General features: G+C 45.1%; 1 non-coding gene across 1 annotated transcript; it reads right to left on the bottom strand.

Moving 5' to 3' along the window:
• Window positions 1-4,419: 4,419 nt before the first annotated feature.
• Trnas-uga (transfer RNA serine (anticodon UGA)) lies at window positions 4,420-4,501 on the bottom strand. The gene has a single exon. It is a non-coding gene; the product is annotated as a tRNA-Ser (tRNA).
• Window positions 4,502-19,863: the final 15,362 nt, after the last annotated feature.

Here is a 19,863-nt window from a genome sequence, read left to right as displayed (position 1 = left end):
CCCCTTCCCTTGCCCCGACCAGTGATAATAAAAACAGGAAAAAAAGAAAAATAATGATGACGATGGTGGAGATAGGACAACCACCGAGCAGAAAAAGAAGAGGGGAGGAGGAAGGAGGAGGAAGTCTCTCTCTCTCTCTCTCTCTCTCTCTCTCTCTCTCTCTCTCTCGCTAGTAAAATCTATGGCAGCATAATTTTACCATCCACATTCTGTTCACATCCCCCCTTTCTCTCTCTCTCTCTCTCTCTCTCTCTCTCTCTCACGCATCGACAATCAGCTAACGGCAGGACGGGGAAGAATTCTTTGGGGAAATATTGGAAATTAAATGCGAGACTATGGAAGCTACGACGCTGATTAAAGTGTTGAAGGGGAGAGGAGGAGGAGGGAGGGAGGGAGAGAGGGAGGGAGGGGGAGGAGGAGGAGGCGGAGGAAGGGGAAGGGAAAACAAACGAGGAGGTGAGAAAAGAGATACAGGATAATGGCGAACGAGAGAGAGAGAGAGAGAGAGAGAGAGAGAGAGAGTGAGGGGGACAGTAAAAAAAGAGAAAAAAAATACATCGATTCGATATAGAATTATTCAGGCGGTAAAGAAATTTCAATCAGTTGGAAAGAGAAAATAGGGGAGGAGGAGGAGGAGGAGGAGGAGAAGAAGGAGGAGGAGGAGGAGAAAAAGAGGGATGATGAAGGAGGGAAGGAAGGAAGGATGAAAAGATGAAGAATGATGAAGGGGAAAAAGAAGAATAAGTAGGAAAGAAAGATTGGAAAAATATAGTAGTAGCAGTAGTAGTAGTAGTAGTAGTAGTAGTAGTAGCAGTTGTTGTTGTTGTTGTTGTTGTTGTTTGTTAAGTATAGTTCCTCACATCAAGATAAACATTAAAAAAAAAACGAAAAAGTAAGAGGCATAAGACCAATGTTTATAATTTCCTCGCATAAAAAGAAAAAAAAAACAATTATACGTACAAATGAGAGAGAGAGAGAGAGAGAGAGAGAGAGAGAGGACGAGAAAAAGAGAAGGAAAAAGAGAAAACAAACCTCAGAAAGCGGAGAAAAGTGAGAAGCGACGCTGAATAAAAGAGAGTGACAAGGCGAGGCGGTGGAGGCCAAGGGAGGAGAGTCATGAGGAGGAGGAGGAGGAAAAGAAAGCGAGGAATAGTAAAGAGAGGAGGGAGGGAAGGCAAGGATGTTGTGGCTGCAAAGTGGAGGAATTGTTGCATGAGGTTGTGGAGTGAGGAGGAGGAGGAGGAGGAGGAGAAGGAGGACGAAGAGGAGGAAGTGACTAGCTGGTGAGGAATGGTGAGGATAAGGATATGAGCGAGGATATGAGATGAAGGATAGTGAGGAAAAGTTAGATGGAAAAAAAAAGAATGAAGAGGAGATGGAGGATGTAAGATGAAGGTGTGGGATAAATGATGTGAGGTTAGGTTAGTGATGTAAGAAGGGCGAAGAGAAGGTGACTGGAAGAGAGGATGGTTAGGAATAGTTAAGTGAGGGAGACGAAGCAGAGGAAAAGGAGGGCGTGAAGATGAAAAACGAATGAGGAAGTGAGTATTTATAAGGAAGGATACGTATGAATATAACCAATTAAGAGAGGAAGAGGATAATGAGAGAAGAGAAAGAGTGAGGGGATGAGGATGCTGAGGGCTTGATGAGAGGGTCGTTGGGATGCTGAGACAAGAGGAGGAGGAGGAGGAGGCACAGGTTTTCTCCATCGTCAATTTCAATAAAGTAAGAAGCTGTAACAGAATTCTTTGGATGCTGCGACAGGAGAAGGAGGAGAAGATAGAGGAAGGAGAAGGAGAAAGAGAAAGAGGAGGAGGAAGAGGAGGTGGAGAAAGAAGAAGAAAAAAAAGAACTGGATTAACAAAAACAAGAGGAAGAAGAACGAGAACAAGAACGAAAAGAAGAAGAAGAAGAAGAAGAAGAAGAAGAAAGAGAACAAGAACTAAAAGAAGAAGAAGAAGAAGATGAAGAAGAACTAGAACAAGAACAACAAGAACAAGAAGAGGAAGAAGAAGAAGAGGCACATTATATCCTCCATTTCATAAAGCCAACGAAGAAGAAACAAACAATATCGAGTCTGACAAAGGAATAACGAAGAAACACACTCACGGGATCACTAGATAAACTTACCCTCCGACTTTTGCGAGCTAACGACCAAACAGTTAACTCGGGAGGAGGAACACGAGGAGTCTTGGGCCAATCAGTTAACTTAATCACCAACTTCCTCGGACTAACGATTAAATTACCCGGGTCTAACTTTGGAAGAGAAGCGCGCGTCCGTAACTTTACCTGAATGGAGTGGAGTGGATTGATTGCCCTCGCTTTGGACTCGATCGCTTTGTATATAAAGAGATTAGAAGGAGGTTTTGTGACGGCCGTGATCACTGAAGCCACAAGTGAGGGAGGAAAGGAAGGAAAGAATAGAAGAAAGGCGAAGGATAGAGATACAAAATGAATGAGAAAACGAAGGAATGGAAAATATGAAAAAAAAGGAAAGAAAAAAGGAAGATTAGAAGATTTTGTGACGGCCATGAGCACTGAGGCCACTAGCGAGGAAGGAAAGAAAGGAAAAAAGAAAAGAAAAGCGAAGGAAAGAGATACAAAACGGATAAGGAAACGAAGAAAAAGGAAAATATGGGAAAAAAAGGAATGAAAAAAGAAGAGGATGAGAGGGAGATTAGAAGATTTTGTGACGGCCATGAGCTTTGAAACCACAAGCGAGGAAGGAAAGGAAGGAAAGAATAGAAGAAAAGCGAAGGAAAGAGATGCAAAACGGATGAGAAAACGAAGAAAAAGGAAAATATGGGAGAAAAAGGAATGAAAAAAATAGGAAGAGGATGAGAGTGAGGGAAAAAAAACGGTGATGAGAAAAAATATTGATAGCTAAATAAAACAATAAAGCGTCTCAACCCACACCTTTACCTGTTCCTTTTAATTTCTATTCTTTTGTTTTTTTTTATGTTTCTTGATTCATCTGATTTTCATCGTCCACAAGAAGTCAATCGTTTTATTCAGAGGCCGCAGCGTGAGTGGGTGATATGAGATGAAGGAGAAAGTAACGACATGAGATGAGGGATGGTGAGGTTGAGTAAGAGATGGAAGAATTATGATAGTGTAAGAAAAAAATGTATAAATGTAAAGAAAATGTTAAAAAGCATGCTGTTTTATTTATTTGCAGCGTGATGGGGTAATACGAGGTGAAGGATTAAGTGAGGACGTGAGATGAGGGACGGTGAGGTTGAATAAGGAATGTAAAAAATGATAGCAGTGTAAGAGAAAAAGTATATATGTAAAAGAAATGCGAAAAAGTATGTAAAAAAAAAAAAGACATGCAAACCTTTGAGCTTAATTAAACGTACGAAATAGAAAAAAAGTCAGATATGAACTTGATTAAACGTACGAAATCAAAAAAGGTCAGATACAAACATTTGAACTTTATTAAACCTACGAAATAATAATGATGATAATATCTAAAGTTTTCTCATAGTGTGACCGGGTTAGGTAAGGCGGTAAAAAGGAGAACTATATACAAGTCAAGCTCCTGAGTTTTAGTAGTTATTTCTGAACGGTTCCTTGTCGGGCGGGAGCGACTCGGGGAAAGGAGCGGATAGAGTTGTAAGCGAAGTATATATTATAATTGTGAACGTCCCGTAGGAGAGGATGGTGGCAAAAAGTTAAGTAATCTGCTATGTCCTGTAGAGCGAGTGGATGGTGGTGGACACTAAAATATTTGATAGTGGCTCGTGCAAAGAATGGAATGGAATGGAGTGGAGTGGATGTAAAGTTAAGTATTTGGGAATGTTCATATCAGTTGAGAAAAACAATAGCAGTGAAGTTTTTATCAGTTGGTGAGTTGACGTAATGGTTGGGTTCGGGCCACAAGCTGAGTGAAAAGCAACAACCGGGGCCGCGGCAGTATAGAATAAAGTGTTTTTTTGCGTGTGTGTATGTGTGTGTGTGTGTGTGTGTGTGTGTGTGTGTGTCTGTATTTGGTAAGCTGAATGAGCAGTAATCGCTGGTTGTGGCGGCGCTAACAAAAACTAGCGGGGAGGAAGAGGAAGAAAAACGAGAGCGTGCTCGTGGTCAGACGGAGCGACAAGCCGATAAAAAAAACAGCGGAGAGGAAATGGAAGAAAGATCATCGTGGTTGTGACCAGCGTACAGAGTGAGTCCAAGGTAACAATGGCGGCCGCGGCAGTGGGAGTAGCGGGAGGAAGTAAGAGATAAGGTGTGCGTGGCGGCGGGTGGCGACGCGAGGGAGCCAGCCAGCCCAGCCACGCGGCAGGACGGCTGGGAGGGCAGGGCCGACAGGTGGATGTATGGGTAGGGCCACGCTTGCAGCCTGTGTTGCAGGCTCATGGTCGGTCTTATGCGGGTGAATAACAATCAGTTCTCCGCATAAGACAGAAATAAAACTTACGCTGCGGACAGGATTCGAACCTGTGCGGGCAGAGCCCAATGGATTTCAAGTCCATCTCCTTAACCACTCGGACACCGCAGCTGCGTATGAGCAGTCGTATCATTATGAAACTGATGCATTTCTTTTACTACATAAGTTGTAGTAGTAGCAACAGCAGCAGCAGTAATAGTAGTAGTAGTAGTATAGTAGAAGTAGAAATAGTAGTTGTAGTAGAAATAGAATTCGCTGTGTAATGTTTTTTGCCGCGCAGATTATGGCGTTTGTAGCATTTGAAGCAGCAGCGATAGTCGTTCAGTAATACAAGTGTCAGTGATGGAAGAGACAAACTGTTTGCCTAACATGCAGATGCACAACACAGCGGACTTGCTCACACCAAGGAGGTTAAATTTATCTAGTTGTAGGCGGCGACGGGCCGCGCCAAGTGGAGCCAGCCGGGGAGTGGCCGCCATGATGGTGGGGGGCTAGCTTCCATTATTATTATTATTATTGTTATTATTATGATTACTGTACACACGGATAAATATGCATACTTATATGTTGATGTATAGATAGATAGATAGCGGGATAGGAAGAAAGATAGACAAAGATAAAACAGTCCCGGTCGGAGCTGTACTGTTTTTTTCCTTCTCACCTTTTACTGACCTTTGTTGAACCCAAACTTTTCAGCCGAGTTCACTTACTTTTTTTTACGTCTTTTCTTTTATTTAATTTCTAGCTCCCATTTTTTTTAAGCCGTCCTTTTCTTCGTGTTTTTCTTTATACTTTCTATGCACTGACTTTTATGATATTTTCTGGTAAATTTTCAAAGTTTTGGTCCAGCCCCCTTCCCTCTTTTGTTGTTTTTTATTTAGTGTCTGGTGCCAAAACTAACGCGTCTACGTCTCTTTCCAACAGGTGAGTGCGGGCGGCAGCAGTGGCCTCCCTCCTGCCTGCCTCCCCTCCCTGCCGTCCACTGAGGGAGACGAGGTAAGTGTTCTTCATACGCTTCTCACCGCGGCTCAGAATCATTCACAGCATTACTTTCGCGAACCGTTGCAAGCCTCGTGGCAGCACAACAACCCGTGTGTGCCTCCCGCCGGCTGGGTCACTTTCAGAGGATAGTTCTTCCAAGTTGACTTCAAATTCATGAAGTCGGGAGTTCACTTCTAGAATTCCTTAACAATCCGGCAAATCGTAAAAGTCCTCGTGGGCTCCTTTTACCGCCATATAAGCGATCTTCTGGCAGTCTGAAGTGCGTGACGTGAAGTACAATGACTAAAGTGACTCCGAATGAGTAAAAAAATACAGACCAGACATTAAGGGCACGAAACACGCGCGTTATTTCGTGAAGAAACCCTGCAAAGCCCTCCTTGGAGAGACAGGCTCCTTAGAGTCAGACTCCTGCATGGGTCTGTTGAGGACGCCAGAATGTGAACTAATTGCTGATAAACTAAGTGGACCGATATCGGGACAAGCAGCTGATTAAAGACATTCGTGCCAGAAGAGTGCCGCCACGTACTTGAAGAAGCGCCCATTTCTGCAAGGATTACCTGCTGACGCTCTACACCTGCACCGCATCATGGACCACAGACACACCAGCAGGTACAGTGATATATAAGTGTTCATGTAGCTCAAGCAATTATTTTTAGCCACTTAATACTATATTTTATAAGAAGCATTCTAAATGGTCAATGAACAGTGACGCAAAACTATTCCATAATTTCCTGTTGAGTTCAAATAGCTATTTCCATAGGCAGTCAAAAGTTTTTGTTATGGCGTAACATTATTTTTTTCTCTCTGCTGTCTTCAACTTCTAGTAGTGTTGCTAAGTTGTCGTGGTCATTGTAAGGGGAGCAGCTGTCTTCTCCCTTCCGGAAAGAACACGCAGGAAGAGATTGTTACCTGGCCAGTGTTCGAAGGAGCCTCATCTCGCTCCACCTTTGAAGCTTCTGTTTTTAGTGTTGGTGATGCTGCTAAACACACGATGTAGCGCATTTCACGAGTATTAAAGCACGTACATAGAAATATATAGCGATTTTAAAAAGTAGAAAGTGTTCGTTATAGTGACATAACATGCGTCACTTCTAACATCAAATCACTGACTGCATGAAGGGTTGACTGGCTTTTAAGAACTTTTGATTGAATTAGTAACGCAAGAAAGCTTCAAAACGCAAGGCTTGAAAAGGTCAGTCCAGTTCACTGTCTCAACTGGCGTGAAGGAATAATGGATGTGGTTACCTGGTTGAACAGAATTTATAGTGTAGGAAAATCAAACATGAATAATTATGGGTCATGCAAAGTATATATCTGTATAGGGGGGAGGAGGGAGAAAAAGAGGAGGGGGAGAAATGTAATGAGGGAGGAAGAAAGAGAGCAATGAAAGGAGGGAGAGCGTAACGTTTCGCGAGGTAATGAAAAAGAAGGGAGTCTATTCATTATGGAAAGGGAGAGAGAGAGGGTGGAAGAGTGAGTCAGAGAGGAAGGGAGAGAGGGAGTATACTGAAGGGTGATTGAAAGAAGTGTAAGAGAATCCATTTTGTCTGCCTTATTACCCCTGAGCGAGGCAGCGAAGGGACGTAAGCAAGGAAGGGAGGGATGAATGGTTCCTTTTAATACGTCTTCTTATTACAGAACCACTCGGCTGTCGGTAAAGGTCGGTATTATCAAAAAGTAGCTAGATATCACGTTTCCTACTTCACCAGCTGCTCTTCTGTTGTCATATGAGCCATGTAAGGATAGTGGCTTACGCGCGTCATATTGTAAGGGTAAGTTATCCCCTCAGTCAAAACACGCCACATGTACGTCTTTTACTAACCTTTCAACCTCCCGAAAAACCGTAGGAGAGAGTGTAGGGATCAAAACCAAACGTTAATTCATATTATTTCCACGCACGTTAGGTTAGGTTTGTTTCCCTGAGCAAGGTAGGGATGGGGGAAGGGAGGTATTGTTTCCTTTGGGTGGATAAGTGAGGAAGGGTGAAGGCGAGGATCCTTGGTGGGTAAGGGAGGGGTAGGGAAGTTGAGGGTGACTAGAGGGAGGAGGGGAGGTAGTTTACTTGAGGAAGGGACAAGGAAGATGAGGGTGACTTGAGGGAGGAAGGGATAGGGAAGTTGAGGGTGACTTGAGGGATTGAGAGAGTGAGTTTCCTTGTGGGAGGGTGAGTGAAGGAGGGAACCCACGCTGCTGCTGCCTCGCCGACCTTGAGTCTGCAAGCACCGCCTCATCAGCATGCCGCGCACCCTCGACAAACACTGCAGGGAATGCCCGACCCACGCCACCCACCCTGCGCCGCCCCACGCCACGCCAGCCCTCCACCTTCACCACCACCACCACCATTACCTGAGAACATCACCTCCTGCATCACTATTTCATCTTCTCCACATCACTACTTGTATCATCACCACTACCACCATTACCAGACAACATCACCTCCACCATAACTACCAGCCTATTACATCACTTCATCGTTTCCATCACTATACTAACACCTTACCACTTTAACCTTTCCCTCAACACTACCACTACTACTGCCTCACAACATCACCATCTGCGCCACCATCACCACAGTATCACTTTCACAACACCATCACCACAATCTTCATCATCATCGTCACAACCACCCTCACCACACCCTCCTGCATGCGTCACCATCTCCTGCACCAGCACCTCACCACTACCACTTGTCACATTCAGAGGTACAGGGAATATCTATTATGCCCTCAAACACCCGCCATTATCACCTCCACCAGTAGCGGATAATGTATAGGGAACCACACTACCTGACCCTCACTCCTATCAACCTGCCGTCTCACCGCCACGCCCTAGAACACACACGCTTAGTCCGGCAGCGAGGGTGTGTGTGGGGGCGGGTGTCGATTTGTTTCAGGTGTTAGTGGAAGGCGCCGCGTATGTGTGAGGAGTGCAGAGAGTTGTCATGGAGATCAGAGCGGCGAAGAATGAGGAAACATGCATGCCGTTGAAGTTTTATTAAGGCTCAAATGGAGGAAGAATGGAATAAAAAGTAGGAAGTGAATGCCTAGGTGATCATTTTTTTAGCGTGACTCGAGGAGATCTGCAGCATACGACGGAAACGAAATAGGAAATCCAGAAGTAAAGGGCTGAAGATGAATAATAGGAAAACTAAAATTATGTCGTAGCAGTAACTTGATATGCATACTTAGGACAACTGGTATACAAAGAAATCCCTCACTAGAGCCGAAAAAAAAAAAAAGGTATTATTAGACTGCGCTGGAGTGCTTTCGGAAAACAAGGGAACATATTTAGGGTCTGTCTACGTGCTGGAGACGAAGGTTTGCCAAGCACTGAGTGAGGAAACGAGATAAATAAACTCGACCTCGACCAGTGGCGGTGGTAGTGACGGTGATAGTTCTGGTGATACATAGGAATACATAGGAATAACAGACACCAGAATACTTGGCGGTCTGTGGCGAGTGTATCTGTCTGCTACCGCCACTACGAGCATTCTGCGTGGTATAGGACAGGATAGAAGGAATCAAGGAATCAGATGTTTTTTTTTGGGGGGGGCATGACCGAGGGTGGTCTACAGCATATGATGGAAACTAAATATGGAGTCTAGAAGTAAAGGGTTGAAGATGAATAATAGGGAAACTAAAATTAAGTCGAACATCCATGCTACAATCGAACAAATTCATCCTTGAGGAGGCTAAGCAGTAAATTGTGATGGTGGTGGTGGTGGTGATGGTGGTGGTGGTGGTGGTGGTGTTGACGTAGCCTGCACCTCCCCGCCTCCGCGTCTCATCTTGTTTCACGCTGAGTCGTCTTGCAGCAGAACCTGATTTCCTAACATGGAGTTGTGAGGCTGCTGCTGCTCAGGCCATCCCGCGCAGCAGAAGCAGGAGCAGGAGCGGCAGTATTGGAGCTTTGTAGTGGTTATGTGTGTGTGTGTGTGTGTGTGTGTGTGTGTGTGTGTGTGTGTCGTCAAGGGGTCTGGCTGAAGGGCGGCCAAAGGAACTGTTTATGTAGACGTCTGTGGAATTAGATCAGCATCAGCGTCACACACACACACACACACACACACACACACACACACACACACACACACACACACACACACACACACACACACACACACACACACACACACACACACACACACACACACACACACACCTTCTTTACACCACATTGTATCATCATCATTGTTTTCACCTCTATCTATCTATCTATCTTACACACTAAAACACACAACTCTTCTCCCTTATCTTAATTCTTCCTTGTCTTGCTTCCCGGAGAGTAAGGATGAAGATGCTGATGTTGCTGCCGCCTCTCCCTTCCTTTCTCTCTCCCCATTCAACCCCCCTCGGCTCACCCCCAAACTCCCCCTCTCCCCCTCCCTCTCACCCCCCGAAGACAGCCAGGGGCGAGGGCAACCCACCTGCCAGGTTCTCACGGCGGCAAGCGATCATATTACACCCGCAAGACTCCTCCCGCCCCGCTGCTGTCTCTTTCTCTCTCTGTGTGTATGTCTGTTTGTCTTTCTGTCTGTGTGTGTGCGTGTGTGTGTGTGTGTGTGTGTGTGTGTGTGTGTGTGTGTGTGTGTGTGTGTGTGTGTGTGTGTGTGTTTCTGTCTATGTTTCTTTGTCTGTCTATGTTTCTGTCTGTGTGTTTGTCTGTCTGTCTTTCCTCTCGTGTTTCTAGCCCCTTTCTCTATTTGTGTGTCTGTCTGTGTAATTCTCTCTTTCTTTTTCTATCTATCTATCTACCTATCTTTCTCTCTGTGTCTGTTTGTGTGGGTCTGTGTGCGTCTGTGTATCTGTGCGTTTTTGTGTCTGTATATATATTTTCTATGCTCTTAAATTAATGATGACGATGATAATAAGAATAAAAAGGAGAGGAAGGTGAAGATGTAGAAACGATCGCTAACTGTCGCCTTACGTTGTTTCTATAAATATACAGAACTTTCAGCTGCAAAAAAGAATTATCTACTTTTATTCGATTATATTTACAATTAGTTTTTGATACATGGGTTTCATATAAGTTGTAAATATTCGTGTGTTTCAGCCTCACGGAGAAATCTGAGCCTTAATTTTCTTTTAGGTTTTTTTTTTCTTGTAGTTCAGTATTTCATCAACATTAGGAAGCTTTTCATCTTTCTTTTTATTTTTATTTCCTTCTGTAGTATGGTCTTAGCAGCTTCTTCGTGTTCTTGTTTTTCTGTTCTTATTTTTCTTATTTTTGTTCTTTTTCATCATAATTATCATTGTCTTCATAGCAATCATCATCATCAATATCATCGTTCTTTTCTTCTTGGTAATTATCATCATTTTTTCGTTTCTCTTCTTTTCCATCTTCTTTTCAATATCAGCTTCGTGCCTCGCTTCTATAGTTCATCGATAGTGACACACTTTTTCCTTCCTCTCTTCTCCACAACACACACCACAGACAAATTTCAATCTCACTTTACTTCCCTGTCATGGCCGCCCACGCACCAGCCATCTCTCACGGACGGACCGAGGCGTGCGAGAGGGCGGGCGAGTTCTTTCGTCCTAATTATTTTTTGTTTCTCCCCCGGCGAGCAAAATGTCAACTCTCACGCTGGGAAGACACAAAGGTCAGCACGTGTTGCTTCTCCCAGCGGCGCGTGTGTCTTTTACAGGGTGTTTCCTGAAGGGGTGAGAGCTGGTGCGAGAGAGAACTGGGAGCGAAGAACTAATATAACTAGGGCGAAGAACTGGGGTGAAGAACTATATAGGGGTCTCTTAGAAAGGCGAAGAACTGGGGGTCTCTTGAAGGGGCGAAGAACTGAGGGTTTTTTGAAGGGACGAAGGACTTGGGGCATGAACTGGTCATCTCCTGAAGGGGCGAAGAACTGGGAGCTCCTGAATGGGCGAAGGACTGTAGGCTTGAACTTGGGAGCTTTCTGAAGGGACGAACAACCGGGGCATGAACTGGGTACCTCCTGAACCGGGGATGTGCGGGGCAGCTCCTGTAGAGATGGAGAACCAGGTTATGCACGGGGTTTCAGAGGAGTGAGCGAACCGGGTCTTTTACTTGGGTTCTGGGGTGATATTGTGGGTTTTATTGGGCAGATTCTGAAGGGCGCGGAGAACCGGGATTTGTACGGAACTTCTGAAGGAATAGAGAACCAATTTTCTTTTACTGAGAAGGTTCTGAAATCTAAGGGTGTTGGTAACCGGACCTTTTATCGGGGATTTTGAAAGGGTGGAGAACCGGGGAAAGCCAGCTCTTGAAAGGATGAAGAACCAGGTAATGAAAAAGAAAGTTAGTGGAGGAGTTAAGAACCGGGTATTGAATAAGGTATCGATCCTGAAGAGATGATGAACCGGGGCAGCTTTTGAAGTGAAGTAATGTGAAACTAGATCGTGAATGGAGTTGTTATTGTATAGGAGTTAAGAACCGCGGGTATTGAACCGAGCATAATTCATAAAGAGGTGGACATGTATGGAGAACCGGGGCATAGTAGCTCTTAGAAGGATGAAGAAGAACCAGGTAGAGAATGTGATAGTTATTGGAGGAGAAAAGAACCGGGTATTAAATGCAGCGCAGTTCCTGAAGAAGCGTAGAACCGTGTGTGTGTGTGTGTGTGTGTGTGTGTGTGTGTGTGTGTGTGTGTGTGTGAAGGGAGGAGGGTGGACTGATATTCGTGCCTGATCAAACTGCTTCTGCCAGCCGTCATGGTGTACACGAATGATCTCTTCACACACACACACACACACACACATCTCAAGCCGCGTCTTTTCCCCCCCGCCATGAAGTCTGGGATCAGTGTTGCATATCTAAGGCTTATTTTGGTGTACCGGGACCCGCCTTGCTTAAGCTATACGTGACCTTGCCCGTTCATCTCCACGTCAAGAACTCGGTACGGGGTTTCTGAGGAGGTAGCCAACCGGGTCTTATACTTGGGTTCTGCAGTGATATTGTGGCTTATATTTGGCAGATTCTGAAGGGCTTGGAGAACCAGGGTTTGTATGTACGGGGCTTCGGTAGGGATAGAGAACCTTTTTTTTTCTTTTTCTACTGAGCATGTTCTGAAATCTTAAGAGGGAGGAGAACTGGACCTACGTACGAACCTGGACCTACCTACGTACGTGACCTTGCTCGTTCATCTCCTTTACTGCATGTGTCCACGTCAAGGGTTCGGTGGAAATGCAGAGTCATCGCACACGCACTAAACTCCACTCCACATTTTCTTTTGGTCGCTTTTATTCTATTCTCCACATTAAGACTGAGACAGAGCGATGTTGTTTTTGTATTAATATGGTGTTGGTGAGGTGTGTGGTGTCCTCTTTTGGGTTTCTTTTTTGTCTTGTTTTGTACGGTGGGTATTATTTCACTTTTTGGTCATTCTACTCTATTTGGGAGCAGTAAGTAGCGGGCTTTTTTTTTCATTATTGTTTTCTTTTTTTTACGCCCTTGCACTGTCTCCTTTGCTGTAAAAAAAAATATATATGATTGAGACGGAGCGATGTTGTGTGAAGTCCTTATAAGTGTGCGTTCTCCAGTATATTTTTTCTTTTATACTATTGTCTATAAAAAGTTGAGACAGCGATGTTGTTGTGTATTAGGACGGTCTTGGTGAGGTGTGTGGTGTCCTGTTCTTTGTTTCTCTTTTGGGTTTGTTTTTACGGTTTATATTATGGTTGAGACGGAGCGATGTTGTGTTGAGTCCTTTGTGTCTGGGTGAGGTGGGTTAAGTGTGTGTTTGCTCTTCCGTATATTTCTTCTTTTATACTAATGTCTATGTAAAGGTCAGGGTGAGGTGGGTTAAGTGTGTGTTTGCTCTCCCGTATATTTCTTCTTTTATACTAATGTCTATGTAAAGATTGAGACAAGAGCGATGTTGTGTCAAGTACTTAGTATCATATTGTTATGGGATAGGTGAGTGTTCTCGACTATACTTTTTTTTTTATATACTTTTGTTTATATTAGTAAGAATGTGACGCCGGTTTTATGTTGGTTCCTTATAGTCAAGGTGTTCTGGGTTATGTGCGTGTCCTTCCCTTTCTTTTCCTTTATTTTTCATATTAAGGTTGAGCGATGGTGTTGTATTTACGTGAAGCTCAGTATATATAAAGTCTCCGCATCCGATAAAAGGTATATAATGTTAAAAGTGAAGTCTTAAAAACGGTCTAAATAACCCAAAACAACAACTAAAAAAACACAGCAACAGTCTCCTTCCCCGCTAAAAGAATGCTTGTGGTCAGTGAAGTTGTATAAAGTATTGCTAAAAGCCATCACCAAACACGAGTTATACAAGACAGATCAAAACAGCAGAGCAAACCACCACCACCACCACCACCGCCACCACCACCACCACCTCCAACTTACCACCGCAAGTCTCCCAAACAAAAGTCGTAAGCCTCGTAGGTCAAAAAGACTACCAACATAAGTCATAAGCCACGTCCAAGAAAAGCAAAATAAACCACCACCATGCACCGCCGCCGCCGCCGCCACGACAGTAAGACAGACTCGGCCAAACACGACCATGCCAACCAGCCAGTCAACCAACCAAGACAGCAAGTTTAAGTTCATCCACACGCTCCATCTAGTCAGCCAGTCATCCAACCTACGACAGTCAACCAGCCAGCCACCCCAGCCAAGCCATTCAGCATGTTAAACTCAGCCGAATACGCCGCTATCAACCAATTACTCAGCCAACCAACAAGTCAGATTCAACCAAACACGTTCAGCTAGTCAACCAGCCAAGCTACCAACAGCCAAGGATTGCCAACCCACCACAGTCAACCAGCTACACCAGTCAGTCAACCAATTCACCACAGCCAACCAGCCATACCAATCAGTCACAACCAACCCACCGCAGTCAACCAGCCATACCAGTCAGTCACAACCCACCACAACCAACTCACCACACTCAGAGCAAACCCGCCACAGTCCGCCAGTCTCCCCGTCGCCAGGTCGCCGTCAGGAGGAAGCGTCTGAGCATCCATCAGAGGCTCGGCGGCGCGTCACTAAGGCGGGACATCAAAGGCTGCAGCGTCAACCCTTCTTATTACTCTCCCTGCTGATGATGACGATGCTGGGGATGCTGGTGGTGGTGGTGGTGGTGGTGATGCTCTTGGCCTCGACTTGCACGCTGGTTGACACGGGGAAGCTTACATATTGGTCTCTCTCTCTCAGACCTGATGGCGCCCCTGCATGCCGTCTCCCCTGCCACCGCCTTTACTACTTTTTTTAATCAAGGTAGAGCAAGAAAAGGTAATGGGTTAATGGGGAAGGTACAGTAGGGGGAAGATGAAAGACAGAAATACAGTTTTATGGTGTAGGTAAGGTAATTCTGGTGATGTTCTTCTGCATGGCCTCCCAATTCTTTTCCCCTGCCACCGACTTGACTACTACGTTTTAAGGTATAGAGCAAGAAGAGACAAAGGGTTAGTGAGGAAGGTAGAGTAAGGGGAAGATTAACCCGGTAGCAGCGACGGGCCAAATTTGAGGCTTTACCGTGTACCAGCGACGGGCCAAATTTTTGCCATGATATAAACCCCCAAAATAGATGATGCATAAACTGATCACAAATGCGTTGATATATATTATGAAATGGTTTGCGTGAGTGATGATTTTTTCTCATTTTTCTCGCTTAGAGGGAAGAAAGAGATTTTAAGATACATGATTCCCGCAGCTACTGGGTTAAAGACAAATGTATAGTTGTTTTGTGAGGTAATGCTGCCCTCCCATTTCCCTCTGCTATGCTCCCTGTCGCCTCCACTTTCTTTGACATCGCTTCTGCCACCACCTCCTCTTCCTCTTCCACCTCTAACGCCATCCGTCTCCATGTACCATCTTTAAAACCTCTTCCACCACTGTCTTCATCTCTGTCTTCACCGCCTCCTTCTCCTTCTCCTCCTCCTTCAACCATATATAGCACTCACAAGTCCACCATCTTAATCATCACCACCGCCATTGCTATAACCACAATCTCTTCCATCCACCACTACCATACACTATACATCCTACTCCACTAGCATTGTCACACATCTATACTCCCTCCACCTCCATCTCCACACTTTTTTTCGGTATTCTCTCCACATCCTCATTACGTACTTCACAGCTATATCTACTGCACATAATTATCTACTCCACATCTTTATCTACTCCACATAATTATCTACTCCACATCTTTATCTACTCCACATTAAGTCCTAGATATCTTTCACCTCCACATCTTCCCTTCCACCTGAATTTTCACCACCGCAAACAAACAAACTATGGAATCGGATCACTGTAAAAAGGATTGACTAGGGGCATTCGTTATGTTATAGCTGTGCGCGTTGCCTCGGTGCTAATCTCCGGGAGTCATGTCTAAGGGGAGTATCCTGAAGCGTCTACACCGCGCACCGGCTAAAAAAAAAAAAGGAAAGAAAAAAGGGTAATATTGTAACACACACACACACACACACACACACACACACACACACACACACACGGTCCTATATAAATTACAATAAGTCTTATATTTTCAACTTATCTAAACTTCATGCTCGACTTTTCCTACTCTCTCTCTCTCTCTCTCTCTCTCTCTCTCTCTCTCTCTCTCTCTCTCTCTCTCTCTCTCTCTCTCTCTCTCTCTCTCTCTCGTTTTTTCCTCTTTTTCCTTCCCATTCTTCTTCCTTCCTTCCCCTCACGTACATTCCCCGTTCTCCTTTCCTCTTCCTTCCGTCCCTTCCTTCCTCCTCTCTCTATACTTAATGCCAGTCAATACGATGCAGGAGGAGGAGGGGTAGGAGGAGGAAGGGATATAGAGGGAGAGGATGGCTGATCTATTTATCTATCTATACATACATACATACATATATACGTACATACATACAAACAAACGCACACACCATCAACCTGACTCACTTCTGCTGTATATGGATCAATGAAATAGGACATGAATCACTTAGTATACCTTTAAATTCGTGGCAACATACATACATACATACACACACACGTACATACAGACAGACAGACACTCACCCACCATACACTGTACCATATCGCTACCACCTACTCTTTGCACCACCGCCCGCCCGCCATGCACCACCACCATCATTACCATAGAATCTACCATTAGCCAACCACTTTGTCCAATTTAGCTGTTATTTGGGTATTACATTCTTGTTATTATGTTATGTTTTTATTTCTGTTATAAGTCAGGTATTCCCATCACCCTGCTTATCCTTTTTCCTCCTACAGTTTCCTCCTCCGTTTTCCTTCTCCTTCTCCTCCTCCTCTTTTTACTACTACTACTACTACTACTACTACTACTACTACTACTACTACTACAAGGTGAACATAAGTAAACGAGAGGAACAAACACTAGTGACATAAAAAAGACATTGACGTAGACACAGAACGGTTAAAAAGTCGCCTTCACCACCGTCACCACCCTCATCACCACCACCACCACCACCACCACCACCACCCTCATCACCACCACCATCACCACCGTCACCCTCATCACCACCACCCCCATCACCACCACCCCCATCACCACCACCACCACCATCACCACCACCACCACCATCACCACCACCACCACCACCACCACCACCCTTCTCTCATCTTTCTTACATCACCATAAACTCAACCTCGTTACCACCACTATCACCACCACTACCACTACCACCATCACCACCATCCCCTCCAGCAGTACCTCACCATCCCATCCTTGCTAGCACCCTCCATCCCCTCCCCTTCCCTCTCATCACCATCATCACCACCACCATAATCAGCAGTAAAATCTCAGCACCAACCCATCTCCTTTACCTCCATCACCATAAACATATCACCACCACCACTACCACCACCACCATCATCATCACCACTTATCATTTCATCATTTATACCGCCATCCCTTTCCCCTTTGCTTCCTGCCTCACCACCACCACCACCACCACCTCCAGCATCACCATCCCTTCTCCCCTATCTAATTTACCTCTTTTCCCACCTGCACCATGCACCACCACCACCACCACCACCACCACCTGCCTGAATGCCACCCTTCCACTCCCATCCCTTCCTTCACCTCCCCTCTCATTCGCCCTTCACCACCCTCCTCCTCCTCCTCCCCTCGCCCGAGCCTCAATTATTTACTTTCGCATCAATACTGAGTCGAGTGGGGGATTAAATTCTCTGTTATTTGCCGTGTGTCCTCCGTGCTCTGAAATTTACATGCTGCTCGTGTTTCCGTGTGTGTGTGTGTGTGTGTGTGTGTGTGGATGAGGATTGATGGTGAAGGATTGGACGGTGGGTGTTGGTTGGTGGTCGTGGATAGTGAAGCTCAGTGATGGTAAAGGAGAGATATAATATTGTTGATGATGAAGAAGAACTGGAGCACAAGTAGTAAGGGGAACAAGGATGTGATAAATGAATGTGTTTGTCAAAGGAGGAGGAGGACGAGGAGGAGGAGGAGCAAGAAGATAAGAAAGAGGAGGAGGAGGGGGAGCCGTCAAAGGGTAGAGAATGTAGTAGTGAAGGAAGAGATGGAAGGAGGATAAGGAAGGGGAGGAGGAGAAAGAAGAATAGGAAGAAGAGGAGGAAAAGATGAAGAAAGATGATGAAAAGTAGAATAAAAGGACGAAGAAAAGGAGGAGAAAAAATGAAAGGAGAAGAATTAGGAGGAGGAGGAGGAGGAGAAAAAAATACATGAAAAAGAGGAAGAGGAGATTGAAGAGGACAACGAAGAAAAAAGGAAAGGGCGAAGATGAGAAGGAAAAGAAAAATACATCTTAAAGAGTTAAAACGGAGTGGGTTGTTAGAGATGCCTGTTGTTTGTGGAGACTGAGAGAGGAAGAGAAAAATGAAGAAGAGGAAGAGGAGTAAAAAAAAAACGAAAAAGGAGCAAAGTGGAGTAGTGGAGTGTGGGGTTACGTCTCTTCAACAGGCCGTGGTGGAGGCGGAGGGAAGGGGAGAAGGGAGTGGAGGGAGGAGAGAAGTGGGGCGGTGAGGGGGAGAGGGTGTGTTTGTCATGTGATCTGGGCGTCTATTGTCTCTCTCGGCACACATAATGGTGAGAGGGGCGGAGAGAGAGAGAGAGAGAGAGAGAGAGAGAGAGAGTGAGTTAAGAGGAGAAAAAACGTGGAAAGAAGGAAAGAAATGATGCAGAAAAATAAATAGCCGTACCGAGAGAGAGAGAGAGAGAGAGAGAGAGTAATTAGCACAAGGTAACAAAACCACACGGCACATAAAGGGAGGCTGTGATGGCCGCTGGGAGATAGGAAGAAACGGACAGGTGAGGAGGAGGAGGAGGAGGGGGGGAGGAGGAGTAGCAGGTGTGTGACGTCATTTCTCTACTCTCTCTCTCTCTCTCTCTCTCTCTCTCTCTCTCTCTCTCTCTCTCTCTCTCTCTCTCTCTCTCTCTCTCTCTCTCTCTCTCTCTCTCTCTCTCTCTCTCTCTCTCTCTCTCTCTCTCTCTCTCTCTCTCTCTCTCTCTCTCTCTCTCTCTCTCTCTCTTGTTTGAATGATTGGTGATATCGATCTTGTGTGTTTGTGTGCACCTGATTGCGTTGTTGTTGTTGTTGTTGTTGTTGTTGTTGTTGGTGGTGGTGGTGGTGGTAGTGGTGGTGGTGATGATGTTGGTGGTGACGGTGATAGGTGGTGGTGATTGTGATGTTACTTTTTGTTTTTGTTGTTTCCCCCTATTTTTTTTCTTTTTTGGCTACTGCTACCATCATCATCACCATCACCACCACCATCACCACCACTACCACCATCACCACCACCACTACCATCACGTATACCGAAGTGCCTCATACTCCATTTATAAACGCGCATAATCATCGTTCTATTTCCACAACACCACCTCACCTTCACCACCACCATCACCACCACCACCTTTGTCATCACTATTATTATTTTCTATTTCTCACCACTGCGATCACCATCACCAACACCACAAGCCAGTCGTCAACATTATCATCACATCACCATCATCATCTCCAACGTTACATCATCCTCACCATCACTATAATCATCACCATCAATATCATCATCACCATCATCATCAGTACCATCACCATCATTCACCGCATAAGCCTCCCATCCATTCACCTCCCTCGTCACCATCTACATCACCATTACCATAACGATAACGACATCCCATTACGCGCTATCATCACACCGTTACCATCCCATTGACGCCCACTGGAGAGCACCACCACCACCATCACCACTAACACCATCATCACCAACACCTTCACACCACTACTACTACTACTACTACTACTACTACTACTACTACTACTACTACTACTGCAACCATAACAAGACTATCACCACCACCACCACCACCATCACTACAACCACAACATTACTACCAACATTCACCAACCTCACCACCATTACGTCATCACCACTATAATACAACACCACCCCACATCACCACCACCACCTCATCACCATTATCACCACCATCACTATCACCACCACAACCACCACCACCTCTCACCCAGGTAACCGGAGAT

This window comes from Eriocheir sinensis, chromosome 14 (assembly GCF_024679095.1).
Source record: "Eriocheir sinensis breed Jianghai 21 chromosome 14, ASM2467909v1, whole genome shotgun sequence".
NCBI classification, from domain to species: Eukaryota; Metazoa; Arthropoda; class Malacostraca; order Decapoda; family Varunidae; genus Eriocheir; species Eriocheir sinensis.
This window is presented reverse-complemented; position numbering and strand designations above follow the sequence as displayed.